Below are 20,566 nucleotides of genomic sequence, written 5' to 3'. Positions count from 1 at the left end.
TCCCCAAAGAAAACATAACATCCCCAAAGAGGATAAGTAGTGCCTTCGTTCTGAATTCTTTAAAGGGGTTCAAGTCATTAGAAGCCTTCTCTAGATTTTTTGGTATTGCCAATAGCAAAGGGGGAAGGAGGTATTGGGTGGAATAAAAGTAAACAAAAGAGCAATCTTTTTTTTTTTTAAGACAGGAAGCAAACACAGAAACCAAGCATATGCTTTTTTGTTTTCTCTTTTTTTTTTTCCTTTTGCAGCTGCGATGAATTTTAGCCAAATTTAAGAGGCCTTGAATTTGAAATTGTCACTCAGATTTGACTAAGTCAGGGAGAGTTGGTCAAATCTGATGGGAGAAAGACCAGAACAAACAACAACAAAAATCTCAACAATATGATCACTGGGTGCTCCAATGGTAAGGAGAAATTGAGACCAGCTGGTTGTTAATCTTAACTTCAGCCAAGACAAACCCCAATTCAGTTACTTACTTAGCGATGAGTCTCAGGCTAAAGACTGCTCTCTACCGTCCTAGAAGCAGGGGGAAAATATAACGCATCTTTCTTCCTGGAAGCAAGCTCAAATTCCGTAAAGGAGTTGCCTGCCTTCCATCATCATGGAAGCAGGAAAAACTTGCCTTCCTTGTGTTGGAAACAAGAAGAGCTCCAAAAAAAACAAAAACAAAAAAAAACAAAAGAGGAGCTGTACAGCAAAATCAACTTTAGATCTTGAACAGATTTTGGGAGATCAGAGATTCTCTGGAGGGGGTGCTCTCAGACCTCAGCAAATTGTCCTCTTGGTTTGAGCCATAAAGTTAGCTCATGCTGGTATCAAGCACCAATAGATCTGTCAAAGGTCAGGGGAGCATCTCCACTTAGAATTACTTTGTGGTTGCCAAATGTGAACCCCCAATATTCGAGATAGTCTCAGTTAATTTAGAAAGTTTATTTTGCCAAGATTGAGGACACATACCCACAACACAACCTAAGGAAGTCCAGATGACACGTGCCCAATGTGGTCAGAGTACAGCTTGGTTTTATACATTTTAGGGAGACATGAGAAACCCATCAATATATGTAAAATGAACATTGGTTCAGACCAGAAAGGTGGGACAACTTGAAGTAAGGAGGGGACTTCCGGGTCACAGGCAGGTGAAAGACAAAAAGTTACATTCTTTTGAGTTTCTGATTAGCCTTTTCAAAGGAAGCAAGCAGATATGCATTTATTTCAGTGAACAGAGGGATGACTTTGAATAGAATGGGAGGCAGGTTGGCCCTAGGCAGTTCGTAGCTTCAATTTTCCTTTTAGCTTAGTGATTTTGGGATCCAACATATTTTCCTTTTATGTTGTATATCCATGATCAGCTAGAAGGTAGATCCAGTGGGGGGAATCATCCTCACTTGAAGGAATAGAGGAGGCAGGAGTCATTGAATCTGCAACTGGGGTGGAAGTGAGGGTCAGTCTGTTTAGGCTAGAGAGTTTCTTTCTGTCATTAAACTTTTGTTTTAATGGGTTTCAAAATTCTGTGATAGATTTTTGATCAATTGTTTTTATTTCAGAAGAACTGGTTTTAAAAACTAGTATTTAAAGCTACCACTCTCTTCTGCACACACACACACACACACACAGACACATACACATACACACACACACACAGTCTAGTAAACATTCTCCTTTCTTCCTGAACATTTTATGATGCTTTGTTATCATTAACCAGTTAAGTTTCAATGGTCAATAGAGACAAACAGTTCTGAGATATTTCACTGATTACAACTGGGGTGGCAGGTGTTACGGATAATATTCATTAGGCTTCTGAACTTTCTAAGCAGACTTGGTGACATTGCCAGCTCTAGCAGCCTTCTTGTTCACACTTTGATGATGTTACTGAACCCTGATTTGGATGCTTGCTGTTCAAAAGAGAGATATGTGAGAAAAGAGTTGGTGACAGAAAAAGCAGGTTCATTCAGAGAGCCAGAAAACCAAGTACCATATTAAATCAGTACAAATTTCAGGCTCTTTTTATGTTAAGGGAAGGGAAAAGAGAGGGAGTTTGGTATTAAGAGGTGACCACCGACTACAGATATCTGGGTCCCAGTGAGAGTCTGAGCAGGTTGGGAACTTCTTTCTCCTTGGTCAGGTCTCAATGTTCCTATAAATGTTTAATAAAATATAGTTGTTTAAGGCCAGGTGCGGTGGCTCGCGCCTTTAGTCCCAGCACTTTGGGAGGTCGAGGTGGCCAGATCACCTGAGGTCAGGAGTTTGAGACCAGCCTGGCCAACATGGCAAAACCCCATCTCTACTAAAAATACAAAAATTAGCCAGGCGTGGGTGTGTGCACCTGGAATCCCAGCTACTCGGGAGGCTGAGGCAGGAGAATTGCTTGAACCCAGGAGGCAGAGGTTGCAGTGAGCCAAGATGTCACCACTGCACTCCATCCTGCGTGACAGAGTGAGACCCCATCTGAAAAAAAAACGTTGTTTACATACTTCTCCTTTAATTCCAGAGTTAGTTTTAAGGGCTGCATTGCACTTTTTATATATTATTTCACTGATCTAAAATTATGTTTACATGCAAAAATAGGTAAAAGCCTCTTAAACAAAACAGTGTTACGTTCTTTTACTGTTTCACTGTTACAGTGATACCCACAGGAAGTGTCTGCTTCGTATTATAAACAGCAAAACAACCTAGAGAAGGATATTCAGACATGTTTTCAATACACATGGGCTAGCCAAGAACCCTATCAATGATGGCAGCACCAGCAGATTTCAAGAATTTGAGGCCATCATTCTGGTTTCTTGCCAGAATGATGACCAGTCTTCTTCAGCTAAGCAACCTTGCCAGCAATGTGAGCTGTGTGGCAAAGACAGCACTGATTTGGCCTAGATGGTTCGGGATAATCACATGACCAGTGAAGCCAGCTGCTTTCATTGAGGGATAATTTTTACTGTTACCAGCCACTTTCCTGTAACAAACATATTTCACAGAAATGTTATTAATACTGAAGCCCTTTTGTCCACAAGAAGAGCTTCTCTCAAAGCTTCCTGGTGCATTTCAACAGGTTTTACTTTGGATGTAACACTAAGGAAAGCAAAGGTGAACATGATATTAGGTTTAATAATTCCAGTCTCTCCTAGGACCACAGGGACAGTACCAAGTCCATCAATTTTGGAAACATCCTGGAGGGGCTGATGCTAAGTCTTGTCAGTTAGTGGGCAGAGAAAGAAGTTGAATTTTATTATTGTCTCCCAAGCCAAGTTGTCTTACATCAAGGCCCACCATGATCCATGATCATAGGTGTCTTTGTTGCTCATCCAAGTGTGTATTTTAATTCACACATTTGCTTGAATGACCAATATTTATAACTGTAGTCTATGGAGGTTGTGTTTTACTTAGTCAACTTGCAGTAACCAGGAATTCCATTAACAGTATATCTATAAAGGTGTTTATCTGTGTTTGATCTATTGAATCTCCTCAGAAACAGAATGGGCAGTCCTAAAATTAATTTGGAGATTATATGTCTATTTAATTAAACCAATTAAAGTTACTCTTAGTGCTTCTGTAAGAGTCACAACCAACAAGGCTATGCATACCTTAATTCATACTCCTCCACATTTACTGAAGGTCAAAGTTGATAACCAGAGAAGTTTATGGCATTTGCATAATGGTCCAGGACTACCGTCTATGACAAACCTAGACTTAAGTTGATTGGACTCTACCACAGCTATAAATGATCTTATTCTAGATTAAATTAAATTTGTCTAATCTTAATCTGGAAAAATATTACAATTGAAAAAAATTTGATGGGTTAAAGAGTTGGAAACAAATCCACAAACAAAGCCATATAAACTACATAAATTTGTGACTAATCAGAAACTTTGAATGGTGGATACTCAGGTGATAGATAAAAATATGTAGATCTTGAAAAACTGGGTGTTTGTCTTTATTGGAATGAAATGAACTTGTTTCTGGGCTTTTTCTACAATTATGCCACTGATCTGTTTATCTTCATGCCCACCCAAAAAAGCTTTACATTTTAGGCCAGGCGCGCTGGCTCACACCTGTTAATCCCAGCACTTTGGGAGGCCGAGGCGGGCAGATCACGAGGTCAGGAGATCGAGACCATCCTGGCTAACGCGGTGAAACCTCGTCTCTACTAAAAAGATACAAAAAATTAGCCGGGCGTAGTGGCGGAGGCCTGTAGTCCCAGCTACTCAGGAGGCTGAGGCAGGAGAATGGTGTGAACTCGGGAGGCGGAGCTTGCAGTGAGCAGAGACTGCGCCACTGCACTCCAGCCTGGGCGACAGAGCGAGACTCCCTCAAAAAAAAAAAAAAAAGAAAAAAAATGCTTTACATTTTATTGTTTGTAATATCTCTCTATCTGGCACACTTTCCTTGGTTTTCTGCAGGGTAATCTTAGACTTTAAATGTTCTTTATTTTTTTCACATTTTGAATTACCTAGTCCAGTTTCATGAAATACCCTATTGGGATTTTGAGTGTTTATTTTCATGAACAAAGTGTATCATTTTATGTATGTTTCTTTTCTATATTTTTAAATAAATTATTATACTTTGATTAAAATAGTGTTATTCCATATTATAAAAGATTAATTTTATGCATATTTTATTTGCTGTTCTATTTAATTTTTACTTTAACTATATGTGAAATTAATTTATTTTAATGGCTCTCTTAAAAAGCAAGCATTTAACTTTTAGTACTCTGTTACTACATATATATTTTTAAAATAGACAATGATATTACTTAAAATATACGTTTATTTTCTTCCTTTATAACATATATATTTTATATCTTATTTATACGGTTACTTATTTATTTGTTATTAGTATTTGTTTATTGTGTTGGCTAAGAATTCAAAAACAATATTGAAGACATGGTGTCAATATGTGTATCCTGGTCCTTGAACTTGCTATAAATAACAATTATGTCAGATTAAGGATGATCCTTTAGTTTTCTATGAAGCATTTTTAATCTCAAATGGATCTTTCCTTTTAAAATATTTTTAATCACATAATTTATATATTATGCTATTGTGAATTACTCTAATATGTTTAGTCAAATAGTCTCAAGGACATGTTAATGCCATGAATCTCATACCCATGATTTTTATCAAATAATTTTTAACATTTTGTTATCACTATGGATTATGTTAACATGCTTGTTTTTTATATTGTTGAGATTGTACAAATATTGAATTTCCCAATCAGACTCTCATGAATCAGAAATCTCAGTCAGTATCAAAGCTTAGCAAATAAGCACCAGCTTATCTGAAACAGGGAGAGGGCCAGGACTTAACAGCATGACTCCCTAGCTGTTTTCTCCCCTAATGTGATGTGCATTGGCCTACATTAAAATATAAATTTCTAAATAAGGTGGGCAGTAACAACACTGGTATAGAAGGCAGGTCATGAAACATCTCTATTTTATGCTCAGTTATTGGCTTACATGACATTTCCCACAAAATCATGTCTCATAAATTCATGTATTCTAGACTTATTTACTATAAGCAATCCTTGACAAATATGTACATCCTGCTAAAGGCAAATGATTAGTTTTTTTTATTTCCCCAAAACGTTTATCTAGTAAAGGAGTGAAAAGATTGCTGATCTGCTGCTACGCCCACAGTTAAATTCATGTTCGCATTGCAAATTATCATGTATAAAGTAAACACAATGCCAACAAAAAATTTGAATACAATTTTCACAAGTGAGTTATCATGTAATAGCCACCCAGGTTCAGAAATAGAACATTGACTGTACCTTGGAAGGGCTCCTTTCTAATAACAATCCTAATCGTCACTGAGAGGTAATATCTAATTTAATTTTTATGATAGAACTCCTGTTTTCCTTATAAAATTATCAGCTGGGCCCGCCTTCCTAAATAATAGAGTTTTATTTTTCCTGGTATTGAAATGTATTTATATGGATTTTATATAAATCTTATAAATTGATTTTTATAAAAAATATGAAATTATATGTTATTTTATTTTTTATCATTCTTCTATCTCATTATATTTTATATTAATTCAGGTTGTTACATGTTTTTGTGTTTAGTTATATCCACTAATGAATAGCATTCCATTCTATGACTCTTCAAAAATTTATTTAAGCGTGCAAATAGGCCTTCGTGGTACCTCCTAGTTTGGTTTAATATGGGGAAAAAACAGATTGTGTATTATGCAGAAGCATGTATGGGCATGTTTTTCAAAAAATATTGTAAGGCATACACTTCTTGGTTCACATTTACTAGAAAATGCCAAAGTAATTTTTTAAAGAATCTTTCATATCTCTCCCATAGGGGAATATGGAAGTTCCATTGTTCTATTTCTTAAAAAGCAAATAAACAACAACACTAACAAGAAAACACTCAGTGTTGGCAGTCTTTAGTAACTTCAGCCATTCCTAGCTGTATAATGGCATCATATTGTGTACTAATTTAAATTTCTTTCATTTATGCATTTGAGCACATTATCTTATAGCTACTGTCCATTTGGATACCTGCTTTTTTCTGGAGGCCCTGTTCCAGTACCTAATTTTTCTATTACCTTCTTTCTTTTTTTTTTTTATTTTACTTTAAGTTCTGGGATACATGTGCAGAAAGTGCAGGTTTGTGACACAGGCATACCTGTGCCATGGTGGTTTGCTGCACCTACCAACTTTAAATTTTCTTTCTTTCTACTGATGTATTGAGTTATTTAAGTATCCTCAATAGAAGCCTTTTTATTATTCATCTTACATGTCTCTCACAATATGAATTACATTTTCAATCTCTTAATAACTCTTAAAATCATGAAGATATAAACTTCTATTGTCATTTATAAACACTGTTGAATCTTCCGTATTTTCATGTACCAATTGAATGGGAACTGATGGTGGGCTATAATATTCGACAGGCATTAAGACTCTTTTGTTTCCACATGGTTACAGAGCAAACGAATAACAGGCATTGAAAAGATGACACTTGCCCTGCTTCCCTGAAGTGCCACCTTTGTTGTAAATTATGTGCCCTTATGGGCACGTATCTACTTCTGTGTTCTTTTCTCACCTCTGTTGAGCCTTGTACAGGTATCATTGTACAAATATCAAAATATCCTGTCTTAATCATTCTGGCTTTACAATTACTCCTAGTATTTGATAGAGCACGACTTCTTAAATTGAGCATGTATAGATTTCATCTGGAGTTCTTGCTAATCCCTAGATTTTTATGTTATTTATATGGCATACTTCTTAAATTTTGTGTTTGGTGCTGGTATGCTATCATGTATTTTTTTTTTATGTTGTTTTCTCTGGTCTTTCTGATATGCTACCTTAGAGCATTAAAACTATTAACTAAAACACATTAAACAGTGTAAAATTGTATGCAATTTATTTTACTGGCTTCTTTTATACTTGTTCATATATCAGAAAAATTTTTCTCAACAGCAAGGCAACTATTGATAAGGAGTTACAACCTTTACACAGTAGACTCTTCATTTAAATTTGAATCATAGAGGTTACTTCTTTTCTTGTCATCACCTGTTTAGTTTATGAACTAGATACATTCCAGTTGCATTAATGTTTAAAAGAAAAAAATTATTAATTTAATTAAATATTTCTTCTATCCTTGAATACTTGTACAGAATAATGTACTCTAACAATAGTTAAATATTAGATGCATATTATTGTTGAATCATTTTATTTTGATTGATATAAAGATACATCAACTTGCAAATGATAGCAGCAGTGATGCTTAACTCAGTAGTCTTTAATAGCTCATTTATTTTTGACCCATTTTGAAGTATGAATTGAAAATTGTTGTGAGAGTAAAAATTGCCTTTGAAAACAAGGCTTCTACAGCTTTTATTAGAAGCCCTTGAATAGTAAGTGAGTTTTGAGATGGTATATGTTTTCTTCATTTTAGAAATTATTAAGGCAGTTTCCTCTGATGATACTAAAATAACTTTAGAAAATAATATGAAAATGGTGAAAGTACATCTAATACTTTTATTGTAACCCAAAGCTATTCTATGAATATATGAACTGTCATTATTTTCAGTGTTCTATGATTAAAGAATAAAAATGACTTAAGGATAAAGGGTGCATATTGCTTCATAATATTTAGTTGTCAATTACATATATTGGGAAAAAAGGATCAGGCTTACTTTAAATAAATTGTAATGTTATTATTATAAGCAATTGTATCTCTTAATTTCCTACATTTTATTTTAATAATAGACTAGATCTCAGCCTCAAAGAGTTTTCATTCTCAAAGTTACTTAGAGATCACTTAACCTTCAGTTACAGTTAACCCTTGATGTCACATCAGTATTAATCTTACTTGGAAATAATTATATTATTATCAATTGAATATAAATTAAAATACATTTTAAAAGAAAAGCTGAGCATGGTTTTATTTTGTAGCTAAAAATGTAATTTAAGAATCTACTATTTAATTGTTTAATCTAAACAAATTCTCAAGCAGTATGTCTACCACATGTAATTGATTTTTTATTTTATGGAGTCTTTTGATGGGCAAATGTTTTGAATTTTAATTAATTTCAACTTATCAGTTTCTTTATTTTATGGTTGCTCTTTCAATCTCCCTAAAAAAATTTCCTACCAATGATTACAAAGAAAATTCCTTCAAGACTGTATAGTTTTTAAAAGTATCTTGCAATTTATTATTCATTTTCAACCTGATTTGATCTTTTTAAGTTCTTATATTCATACATGAAGTTTAGAACTGCTTGTTAATTTTTACTACAAGCCTTCTTGGATTATATAACGAAGCATTGGAACTACCAGTCATTTCAGGGAGAAGTAACATCATAACGATATTGAGTCTCATCAAAGTTTGGTAGTTTTCAGTGTAGTGCTCTGTCACTTCATAAGTTAAAGGTATTCCAAAATGTCTAATTTATTTTATCCAATGGTAAATGTAATAATTAAAGAAAGAGGAAAGAATCATGAAAGGTGGCCCTTGAAGAGGGTTTCTGGCAGAGTTAGGTCAGAGGCACACTTTCTTACAGACTAAGAGTTTTTAAGTATTCAAGGTGATGTTTATCAGAGGTTTGGACTGGTTCTGTGTCTTTTTATTGTGCTTATCTGGGAGGGAGAGTTGTGTGTCTGTTCCTATACATCTTTCTGCAGCTGCAGACCTACTCCCTGAGTCTGCTTTTAGCTTCCTTATCTTAGTGCACCTGAAGGGAAAGGAATGAGCTTATTAAGGCCCACTGTTTTACTGGGGCCCATTGTATGAGAGTGAAGTTTGGCAGTTACCCAGAAGACTTTCCCCTCACCTCCCTCTGTGCCTGAGCTGTCTTGTCTGTGTTTTATTCTCTGCTCTTTCTGGCTGCTTGTAGTTAGAAGAGAAGCTTCTACATGATTTCCTTGAAATGCATGAGACTGGAAAGGGAGCTAGAACTTAAGGTGGTGGTGTTTGTCCAAAATGACAGTGCTCCTCCTCTGTTAGAAGGACCATTTTTATAATTTTTGTTTTAGTTTTTATTGCTAGGTTATAAAAAGAAAATTATTATTATATACTAGATTTTAGTAAAAAACATTTAGAATCCTTAGCATTTTCTCAACACAGACATATTATACACACATAAAAGAGATTTTACTTATTTCTCTATCTGTATGCTTTCTAGCTCTTAAATTATGCCACTATTTGTTCTTTCTAGCACAATACTGAATATAAATGTTCAGATGAGCCAGTTGCAGGGCCTCACACCTGTAATCTCAGCACTTTGGGAGGCTGAGGCAGGAAGATCACTTGAGCCCAGGAATTCAAGACCAGAATGGGCAACATAGTGAGACCCTGTCTCCACAAAAAATGAAAGTAGCTAAGATAAGAGGATCACTTAAGCCTGGGAGGTAGAGGCTGCTGTGAGCCATGATTGAGCTACGGCACTCCAGCCTGGGCCATAGACCCTGAAAAAAAAAAAAAGGGAAAGGAAAAAGAAGGAAGGAAGGATGGAAGGAAGGAAGGAAGGGAAAGAGGGAGGGAGGGAGGAAGGAAAGAGAGAGAGAAAGAAGGAAAGAAAGAAAGGAAAGGAAAGAAAGAGAGAGAGGAAAGAAGAAAGAAAGAAAATAAAAAGAAAAGAAAGGAAAGAAAAAAGAAGGAAGGGAGGGAGGGAAAAGTTAAAAGTTAAGATAACATACTCTTAACCTCCAAATTAAAAGAAGCCATTTAATATTTTAACAATAATAATCTTAGTTGCAGATTATACACAATGTATTCTAACCTTATAAAGTTTCCTATTTTATGAAGATATTTTTAAATTACAAATTGGTTTTGGATTTTGTCAATGTGCTTCCTGAATATGTTGAGATAATTTTTACCTTTTTTTGTTGATAATGTGGAATACTATTTTGGTTGATTTAAAATATTAAAAGAAACTTCCATAATTGAGATAAACCCATGCCTGAGTGTGTTAAAATGTTTATATGTTTTACAATTTGATTTGATAATGTTTTATTAAGAAATTCATATTTTATTTTTGAGTGACTTAAATGGAATAAATAAAATACAATCGACCTTTATTTCCTGAAAGAAGTTTATAAAATCACTATGTTTTCATTATTAAAAGTTTGACAAAATATACCAGTGAAGCCACCAGGTCCTTGAAACTTTTTGCAAAATATTTTAAAATTATAATTCTTTTAAAGTGATTTAGGCCCCTTCGGTGTTTTAAATTCCTTTTGTATCAACTTTGCTAAACTGAGTTTTCAAGAACTTTGTTCATGTCATGTAAGTTATTAAATGTATTAATGTAAACATTTTTCTTCATATTGCTTACTAGTTTAAGGTATTTACAATGTCTAATGGTATCTCCATCATTTCTAATGATTATTTATTTTTTCATTTTTTATCTTGATCAACTGTTAGGAATTTATCAAAATAACTAATATATTCTATCTGTAAGCTTAAATTTATGTTTCCAACTTTGTTAATGTCTACGTTCATTTTTCCACTTTCAATTTGTTCCACTTTCAATTTGTGTGGATTGGCTTTCTAGCTTCGTAATATGATATATTACATAATCAATATACAATTGTTTGTCAGTATTATGATTTTTAGTTATAGAATTTTCATTTTAATAGATTCTATTTCTATAGAGTCTTATGCAACCAATAAGATGATACTGTTCTTCATGTCTGTATTTATATTTAAAATAGCAGCATCAAAGTCCTTGTCCCCTATTTCCAACATATGGGTCAACACTTGATGTGTTCCTACTTACTGCAGTTTTTACCGTATATTATATGTATATATACACACACACATATACAAATGTATACACACACACACACATATACAAATGTATGTATACACACACACACACACACACAATCTCCTTGAACAGATTCAAGAGTATCCACCAGTAATTTAATTGCCTGACAGAATTGCCTGCATAAGGTTCAATTAAATAATCTAATTGCTTCATGAGAGCTCTTCATTCTGGCAGAGCTTTAGCTTCAGAAATGCATAACCTCTGAATCTCTATACATTAACAATGACTTGCTGCTAGGCTTCCCAGAGGCCTCCATGAATGTGCTGCCAAGCTTTTGGCCAAGGACTTTAGGAGAATCCCTTCACAGTTTTCTGGGTGGGGGTCCTCTTCTGCATAACTTTATCTTTCCCAAAACCTGCCTAACAAATTTGCGAACTGAGAAGCTCTGATTTTCCCATGTATGTACCTCGGCTTAGCTTGGGATCTGCTTTCCTGATTAGGAATGCATTCGAAGGTAAAATCTTGGGTGAATGTGGAGCTCAGTTATGGATCCAACTTCTCTCACTCTGCTGTTTGTTATCCAACACCAGAAAACAGTTCACTTATAAATGTGTACAGTTTTGCAGTTGTTTAAAGTGAGAAGTTCACCTTAGCTATGGGTAGAGGAAACCCATATTTTTAACATTACATGAAACAATAGAAAAGGAAACATTGTGAATTCAGAAAAGCTACTGAATCAAGCTTCTGCCTAAAACTAACAGAAACTAATTTCACACACACACAGACACAGACACACACAGACACACAAACACATGCATTCATAGAAAATTATGAAGGTCTAATTTTAACCAAAATTATCTTGAGAACAAGAGGATTAGGAACACTGCTAACACTGTATACTCACATCAAAAATCTGCTAAAAATATCATAACCTTAACCTGTTATTCAAAATGATTAAGAAACATTAAGATATTTATAGGACATATGAAAATACAATATGTGAAAGTTATAAATATCTGAAATGGGTGGCAGGAATGCAGAAATAATTAACTTTTTTAAGTATTAGAAATTAAGATTAAACAAATAAGAACCCAGGAGTGAATTATAAAAATAATAATGCATTAAGATGCATAAACGTTAAAAAAGAAAAAAAACAAAATATAAAATCAAAATAAGTTTTTCAAGAGAAAGTAATGAATATTACATATAGACAATAAAACTCTGAGTTAATAGAAATTTCTGAAGGAGAAAATCATGCAAGGGAGCAGAACGCATACTAAAATATATTATTCAGAAAAACTTTATTGAATTAAAAAAAGAAAACTACGTAATGTTCCAGAATGATCAATATGTATTCCAATAAAACTGCTCGACTTCAAGAAAAAGAATCAGTTCTTTGAGAATCTAGACAAAGACAAAAGCATGAGGTATAAATGGAAAATGTAGGAAGTCTTATATATCATCAATTTATGACAAAAGTATATATCAGAAATAACATATCTAAAATTCTCAGGGAAAGACAATGGGGCCCGAAACTTCAGCCATTACTGAGAAGTGGAATATTTAAGTTCCAAGAGTTCATAACTGTTCCTTCAATAAGAAAAAGAATAGCTGAGTTTAATGTTCCCTTCACTTGTGATAAACATTCTTTGGATGTAAATAAAACTATGAAGAATAAGTTTCTCCTCTAAAGTAGTTGCCTCAAAACACAGGTGTCAGAGAGCACAGATTGCTTATGATTATAGGCCTGATGAAAGGACAAGAAAGTTGTAACAGTCAAATTTCATTTTTAAGGAACTATTTTATTTATTTATTTATTTATTTATTTTATTTTACTTTTTTTTTGGAGACAGAGTTTCGCTCTTGCCCAGGTTGGAGTTCAGTGGCATGACCTCGGCTCACTGCAACCTCTGCCTCCTGGTTTCAAGCGATTCTCCTGCCTCAGCCTCCCAAGCAGCTGTGATTACAGGCGCGAGCCACCACGTCGGCTAATTTTTCTATTTTTAGTAGAGACGGGGTTTCACCATGTTGGCCAGGCCTGTCCTGAACTCCTGACCTCAAGTGATCTGCCCACCTTGGCCTCCCAAAGTGCTGTGATTACAGATGTGAGCCACTGTGCCCTGCCTAAGTAACAGTTTAATCAAAGGGTTGTATGAGCATCCCACAAATGAAAAATTGGTTGAATAAAAACCCTAAACTGCCAAGTAGCCATGGCCCATGACAATCACTGAAGGTTAACTGCATCAGGAGAAACAATGTTTAGCCACAAAGAGACTACCGTTTGTGGATCAAGGATGGAAGCCTGGAAGTGTATGGAGTTGTTTTCTGTTCTTTCTCCCTGGTCCACTTCTGGCTATCACAAGAATAGAGAAACTGAAGAATCATACATATGCATCCCACTCTTTGACTAAAATAAATTCCACAAATCAATCAGGTCATATTTTTTTCAGCAGAAAAATGGTTTTGCCTTGAACTTACTTCCAGGGGACATGGAAATGAAGAAGTTGATGGACTATTTGGAAGGCCCATGATCTTCACATAAATAAATATTATTATTTCCATTATAAAGATGAGGAAATTGAAGTCCAAAGTAAAGGAGCCATTAGTTAAGGTCACACAAATATTAAGTGATGAAGAAATAATCCACCTTATGCAGTCTGACCCAATAAATTGTATACAAAAACACCATACTATAGTACCTGTCTTTGCACTACACAGAATATACTATTGAATTTATGTTGTTATATTTATAGATATTATCTTGATTTTATGCAACATTCTTGCCTACTTTCTAGTTGAAGTATTTCTTCAAGAAAGCCTTGCATTATGTACATTCCAAATGTAGAAGCACATCTGGCAGCGCTTACACCACTGTCCTATTCTTAGGCTCACACAAAAACTTCAGTGAACTTCCTAGATCATTCAGTTTAGAACTCATGCTAAGTGAGTGATGAAAGCCTCATGGGTGCTTTGATTACCTCAATTCCTTGGCCATTCACTGGGAAATAATAAGAATTACATATGATAACGTTCAACATAAGGGAACCAATTGCTTTATGTTGTAATGTGGCTTAATATGTACTTGCAAAAAGATGCATTGAATCAAATAGCAATCTCATCAGCTGACCAGGTTATTCATTTAATAGACACAGGTGAGTTATACTGACAATATGGAAGTAACTGCATTTGTGACACTGATAATTCTAAGAAATATCACTACGAGCTGTAGAAAATGTGACTCATGTATTTAATTGGCAATATTAGAATTTCCTGACATTACACTGTGTTAATTCTAAACTCTTCAGTGAGAAGAAAGACTAAGAGGCTTGAGTAGAATAATTTGTTCATAGCTTTACTGTGTGGCGTTATATAGTCTGTACGTTTGGAATGCATGCATGTAGTGTTAACAAGATGTGTTTGTGTGCAAGCAAGGGCAAGTGATGTTGACTTCTCACCTCTGTAAGCCAAACAATATAGGGAGAAAACTTTAAAGATACCAGTTAAAATTAAATATCAGATCTCACATGCCAAGGAAGAAAATATTTTATACATATTATAAATGAGACTTTCAGAGTTAAAAAGCATGAATACTTTTTTTCTTACCACACAGTTACTAAGTGACTGAGTAAATATCTGAGCCCAGCTTATTTCTAAAGCCCACGTGCTTAATACTGTGTAGTTTTACATTTTTTCAGAAGACAATAATAATACATCAGCTGAGTGAATATAAGCCAATATATATACTTCATAAATAAAATACTGTAGTATTTTCTTAAGGCTGCCATAAGAAAGTATCAAAAATTGGTGGCTTAATGCAACACATGTATTTTTTCACAGTTCTGGTGTCTAAAAGTCTGAAATCAAGGTGTTGGTGGGGTGAGTTCTTTATGAGGGCTTTGAGGGAGAATCTGTTCATTGCCCGTCTCCTAGTTTCTGGTGTGTGCCTGCAATCCTTGATTTTCCTTGGCTTGCAGATACATCACTCCAGTCTCTGCCTTTGTCTTCATGCGGTGCCCTTCCTATCTCTGTCTTCTTCTTATAAGGATACAAGTCATACTGGATTAAGGTCCCAGCCTACTTTAGTATGACCAAATCTTAAATTAACTAATTTCATCTGCAATTATGTTATTTCCAAATCAGATCACATTTTGAAGTACTGGGTCATGACTGCAACAAATCTTTTGAAGGGACACGATTTAACCCAGAATATCTACTACATGCTGAGATGCTATATGTTAATTAACATATTCAGAATGTGTTATTCATGACCCAAGGAGAAACCGTACATCTTTTGAATCTTTCTTCCAGTTGAGAGCTAAGCAGCAACTTTGATTTCATAAGCAAGTGTAAGATTCTTTTTACAAAATAATTCAAAATGCAAGAGTTGTAAAAATATTATGCAACAGAACAGTATAACAAATATACTGACTGGAAAGTGAAAAACAAAAAGTACAAATAGCAGTATAAATAAATACTTCATATGTTCTGAAAGACAGAAGATATGAAAAAATTTTCAGATATCTCTGAAATATCAGTCCAGTGATGTGCAATAACTAATAGACTTGTGGACTCAATTAATTATGTATTTAGAGAGGAAGAACGAGGAAGTGCATTTTAGCAAGAATTCAGATAGATTCCAAGGATATGAGTAAAAGCAGAGAGGTATGCAGAAATTTGTTGTGGAGGTTATAAATTAAAGGGCAGTGATTATGCAGTTGTATGCTCAATGTTTGATATTCATTATTTTTATCCATAATAATTAATTTTAAAAATTAATGTTATTTTACCAAAGAATAGCTTATTATAATTATATGTCAGCCCACATTGTTGAAGATTAAGTTCATTATTGTATTAGTGAAAATGCTTTACAGCACTGAATTAATCAAAATGTTAAATTTAAAACTTCATATAAAAGAAATTCATCTCACGCCTGTAATCCCAGCACTTTGGGAGGCCAAGTCCGGGCGGATCACGAGGTCAGGAGATCGAGACCATCCTGGCTAACATGGTGAAACCCAGTCTCTACTAAAAATACAAAAAAATTAGCCAGGCGTGGTGGTGGGCACCTGTAGTCCCAGCTACTCAGGAGGTTGAGGGAGGAGATTGGCATGTGAACCTGGGAAGTGGAGCTTGGAGTGAGCCAAGATCGCGCCACTGCACTCCAGCCTGGGTGACAGAGCGAGACTCTGTCTCAAAAAAAAAAAAAAAAAAAAAAAAAAAAGAAATCCATACTTCATATAAAAGAAGTATGGAGCTAAGTATTCCAGGGTTGAGCATCTATGGAGTTCTCTATACCATACTTCACTATCCTTGTTGATGGTTTTTAAGTTGATTGTTTGATTTCGACTTCTAGAACTCTAGTTATGACAATGTCAGACTAGTATAAAAAACAAAAGGAGGCTCCAACTGTACGTAGCTGCCTAGGTTTCCTTGCACCTTGGTAATTATTACACTGCTGAGTAAACAGCAGCCAATATCTGTTTGGCATTCTGAGCCTCATTTATGCCAGCTCTGCACTGACTATACCAGGATGCCAAAATAGTTGAAAGGAGAAAGAAAGGGAAGAGGGCAAGCCCTTCCCTAAAAATTCAGCCACATTGAAATAGCACTGTCAATCTCACCCAACACTTGCTCTTATCATTCACTGCCAAAAACTTCTACCTAATGTGAACAGGTAGAAAAAACAGGTTGCAAGTAAACATATTACTTCCCCCAAACTTTGTAAGGAATATTGTGCCCAGATAGAAAAAAGGTTTGTGTTTCTCAGGAGTAAAGGTAAGATGGATGTTGTATTCTCTATTGGAGAGCCCAAATGTGAAACAGCTCACTTGCCAGCTGAATAGTTTCAGAAGTATTGAACCCAGCCTTCAGATTTTCAATTATGTAGACAGGTTGAATTAAGTTCAAAAAGGTTAAACTATTTTGCTGAGGTCACTCCAATACCTAATGCAACTATAAGAATGTAAATCCAGGTCTCCTGGACACTAATTCATATTTGATTTGAATATAATATGCCCCTTTGAATGTAATTCTTTCTACACAAGAACAAAAATTATATTCACAGCTTAAATGCAAAAGAGTTACTTCTAAATTTTTACCTTTTCAGTCATCTTTAAAAATGAAATATAAAACAGATATCAGTGTTCAAATCATAAATGTGAATTTCAATAAATTATTAAAAAATTAAGACATTAATAATCACACACCAGTTTTAAAAATTACTACCACTGGTAATGCTCCTGTCCTGCCACTTCTGAGTCAGTAATTTCTCTCTTCACTCAAAGGCAAGTAACAGCCTGATTTTTAACCCCATAAAAGTTTGCCTGGTTTTGTATTCCAGATTTATAAAATCATATATTTGTATGTATTATGTTTGTAAAATTTAACCTAATACGTCACAGTAACTAGTTTTTTTTAATACAGTATCCTTTTGTGCAGATTTTTAATATTCTATTGATGATATATTTGAGTAACTTCTTTGTTCTGAAAATGCCTCTATTCTAAATACTGCCTCTATGAATATTCTTACACATGGGCTTGAGGCATGTATACACTAAGTCCTTACTTAACATTGTTGACAGGTTCTTGGAAATGGTGACTTTAAGCAAAATGATGGATAACCAAATCAATTTTACCATAGGCTAAGTGACAGAAACAAGAGTTAATTCCCCATGTCATATTTCTGGCCACAAAAACATTACCCAACTTCCAGATAAAGACCTGAAAGACTTCTATCATTGAACATTAACATAAATGTGAGCTATGTATACACTTAAGAAAGATTAATAAAAACAAGTAAGATAATAATTTACAATTTTTAGTGATTCAGGGAGTGATGGTGGTCATCGTCGTGAGTTAAATCAAGGAATAAGTGATTGCAAAGCAAAAAATTGTAAGGAGCACCTTCTACCACCGTGCAGGTCAAAAACAATCACAAATATGGCAGGCTTGCTGAGAGTTTTCCTCCCACATCATTTATTGTTGTGCATTTGTATGATTATCATATACTTTACAGATGTTTATTTTAGGACAATTTGTATTTTGCATTCATTCACTTTCTAATCAGCTTATTCCAGTGCAGGGTCACAGGTGACCACAGCCTGTCCTGGCAGCTCAGGGCCCAAGGGACGAATCCACTTTATGCAGGACAGTTTTCATTGCAGGGCACGCTCACACACCCCCCGCACTCACTCAGAATGGAACCATACAGACATGCCAAGGAACCTAACATGCACATCTTTGGGGTGCGGGAGTAAACAAGGAGACCTGGAGAAAACCCAGGCAGACATGGGGAGAACTTGCAAACACCACAGACTGGCTCCAGACAGGAATCATTTATTTTCTCATCAACATTATATTAAAATAACAAAAAGATGTTGAATTAAATGACGTTATTCAAAGACCTGTGCATTTGCACTTGCTAAGAGAGAAATTGCTGGGTTATATTGTGTGTATTTAACTTTATTGAACGCTCCAAAGTGTTTGCAATCATTTTACTTCCATCAGCAGCTATTGGGAATCCTACTTGTTCCATATTTTTTACGATTACACAGTGTTGTGATTGTTTAGATAGATAGATAGGTAGAGAGTAGTTAGATAGATAATGATAGATAAGATAGAAAAGGTAGATGACAGATAAGACAGATGGATGATAGATAGATAGATAGATAGATAGATAGATAGATAGATAGATAAATAGATTATAAGCAGCTTTTCATATTGAGGCTGCATTTTAAATAAATGGATAGGTCTTCATAGTTCTACATTTATCATTTTTTGGGTGATGTAGCTCTTTCCATCTTAGGACAATTTATGTGGAGTATGGCAACCAAGTAGCCAGAAGCATGGCTGAGGAAATAATTTAGTAGTGAAGGGGCATACGCCTCATGCCTACCACTATTATACCAGTCCAGCTCAAAATTATGAAGTAATGGTAGTTTTAGGAATACAGTAATCAAATAGTTAAAATACTTGTGCAATTCAGAGGTAGGTGTCTTTTTCTTTTCAACAACAATATTGACTTCATGAAGCGTATCATCTTATAATGAAAAGAATTATTGATGTTACCATAATTGTTCCTTTGGATCTTTGAAATAACGCATGTTGCTTTTAACATATCTTGATTTAGTCTTTTAAATTTTCATTCAAAATCAAGTCACACTTTTAATAATTTAGGCATAACTTTGTTTTAAGACTTGATTCAGGCCATTGCCAATGTAAAATAAATTAGGCATAGCACTTCTTAAATCTTAGAAAAGGGGCTAGTTAATACTGTTACTGCCCAGAGCTATGATTAGAAACATGATGTGACTTATTTGATTGAGTAGTCTTTTCCAATGCTTACATGCACAATAAATACTAAATTTATTCTAAGAAGTGCTACGTGGTGGTAGGAGAGGTATTATTTATCATATATTATCTGAATTTTTACTATTATATCTATTCTGTATTGGTATTTGTGATAGTTAATACTGAGTGTCAACTTGATTGGATTGAAGGATACAAAGTATTGATCCTGCGTGTGTCTGTGAGGGTGTTGCCAAAGGAGATTAACATTCGAATCAGTGGGCTGGGAAAGGCCGATCCACCCTTTAATCTGGGTAGGCAAAATCTAATCAGCAGCCAGCCTGGCTAGAATATAAGCAGGCAGAAAAATAAAAGAGAGACTGGCCTAGCCTCCCAGCCTACATCTTTCTCCCGTGCTGGATGCTTCCTGCCCTTGAACATTGGACTCTAAGTTTTTCAGTTTTGGAACTTGGACTGGCTTTCCTTGCTCCTCAGCCTGCAAATGGCCTGTTTGTGGGACCTTGTTACCGTGTTAGTTAATACTTAATAAAGTCATATATATATATATGTATGTATATATGTATATATATGTATGTATATATATATATATTAAAAAACTCACACACACATACACACACACGTTCCATTAGTTTTGTCCCTCTAGAGAACCCTAATAAGGTGCTTTAAAAATTTTTGAACATCAAAATATATACCATATAGGTAATTCTCTTTTAAAATTTTTCTAATCTTAAAATGCCAAAAACAGCATTAATAGAAAAATATACCATATCCAAGGTGGTAAATTATTTAAATATCCATATTGTTATTTTTAGTGTTATAAAATGAGAGAAAAGATATGAATGCAAAAACAGACTACTAGATATAATTTTTGTAGAAGATGAACAGATCAAGAAAACCGTTAATGACTATAGGTGTGTCTTAGTTATTCTTTTCATATGCTATACAACAAATATCCAAAAGATATGAAAATATGTTTTCAATATATGTATAAATTGTTGATCTGTGTGAGTGGTTAGATATGCTTCTTATTCTGATGAATAAAA

The 20,566-nt window shown here is 34.6% G+C and overlaps 1 long non-coding RNA gene across 1 annotated transcript in view; it reads left to right on the top strand.

Annotated features, from left to right (window-relative positions):
* The window catches only part of LOC129524185 (uncharacterized), a 49,643-nt gene that overhangs the window by 7,410 nt on the left and 21,667 nt on the right, over positions 1 to 20,566 (top strand). The window contains exon 2 of the long non-coding RNA XR_008667900.2: positions 249 to 403. This is a non-coding gene — a long non-coding RNA (uncharacterized lncRNA). The remainder of the gene's footprint in view (positions 1 to 248; positions 404 to 20,566) is intronic.

The sequence above is a fragment of the Gorilla gorilla genome, chromosome 7 (genome assembly GCF_029281585.2).
Source record: "Gorilla gorilla gorilla isolate KB3781 chromosome 7, NHGRI_mGorGor1-v2.1_pri, whole genome shotgun sequence".
Lineage (NCBI taxonomy): Eukaryota > Metazoa > Chordata > Mammalia > Primates > Hominidae > Gorilla > Gorilla gorilla.
Note: the sequence above shows the minus strand (reverse complement) of the source record. Positions and strands in the feature narration are given on the sequence as shown.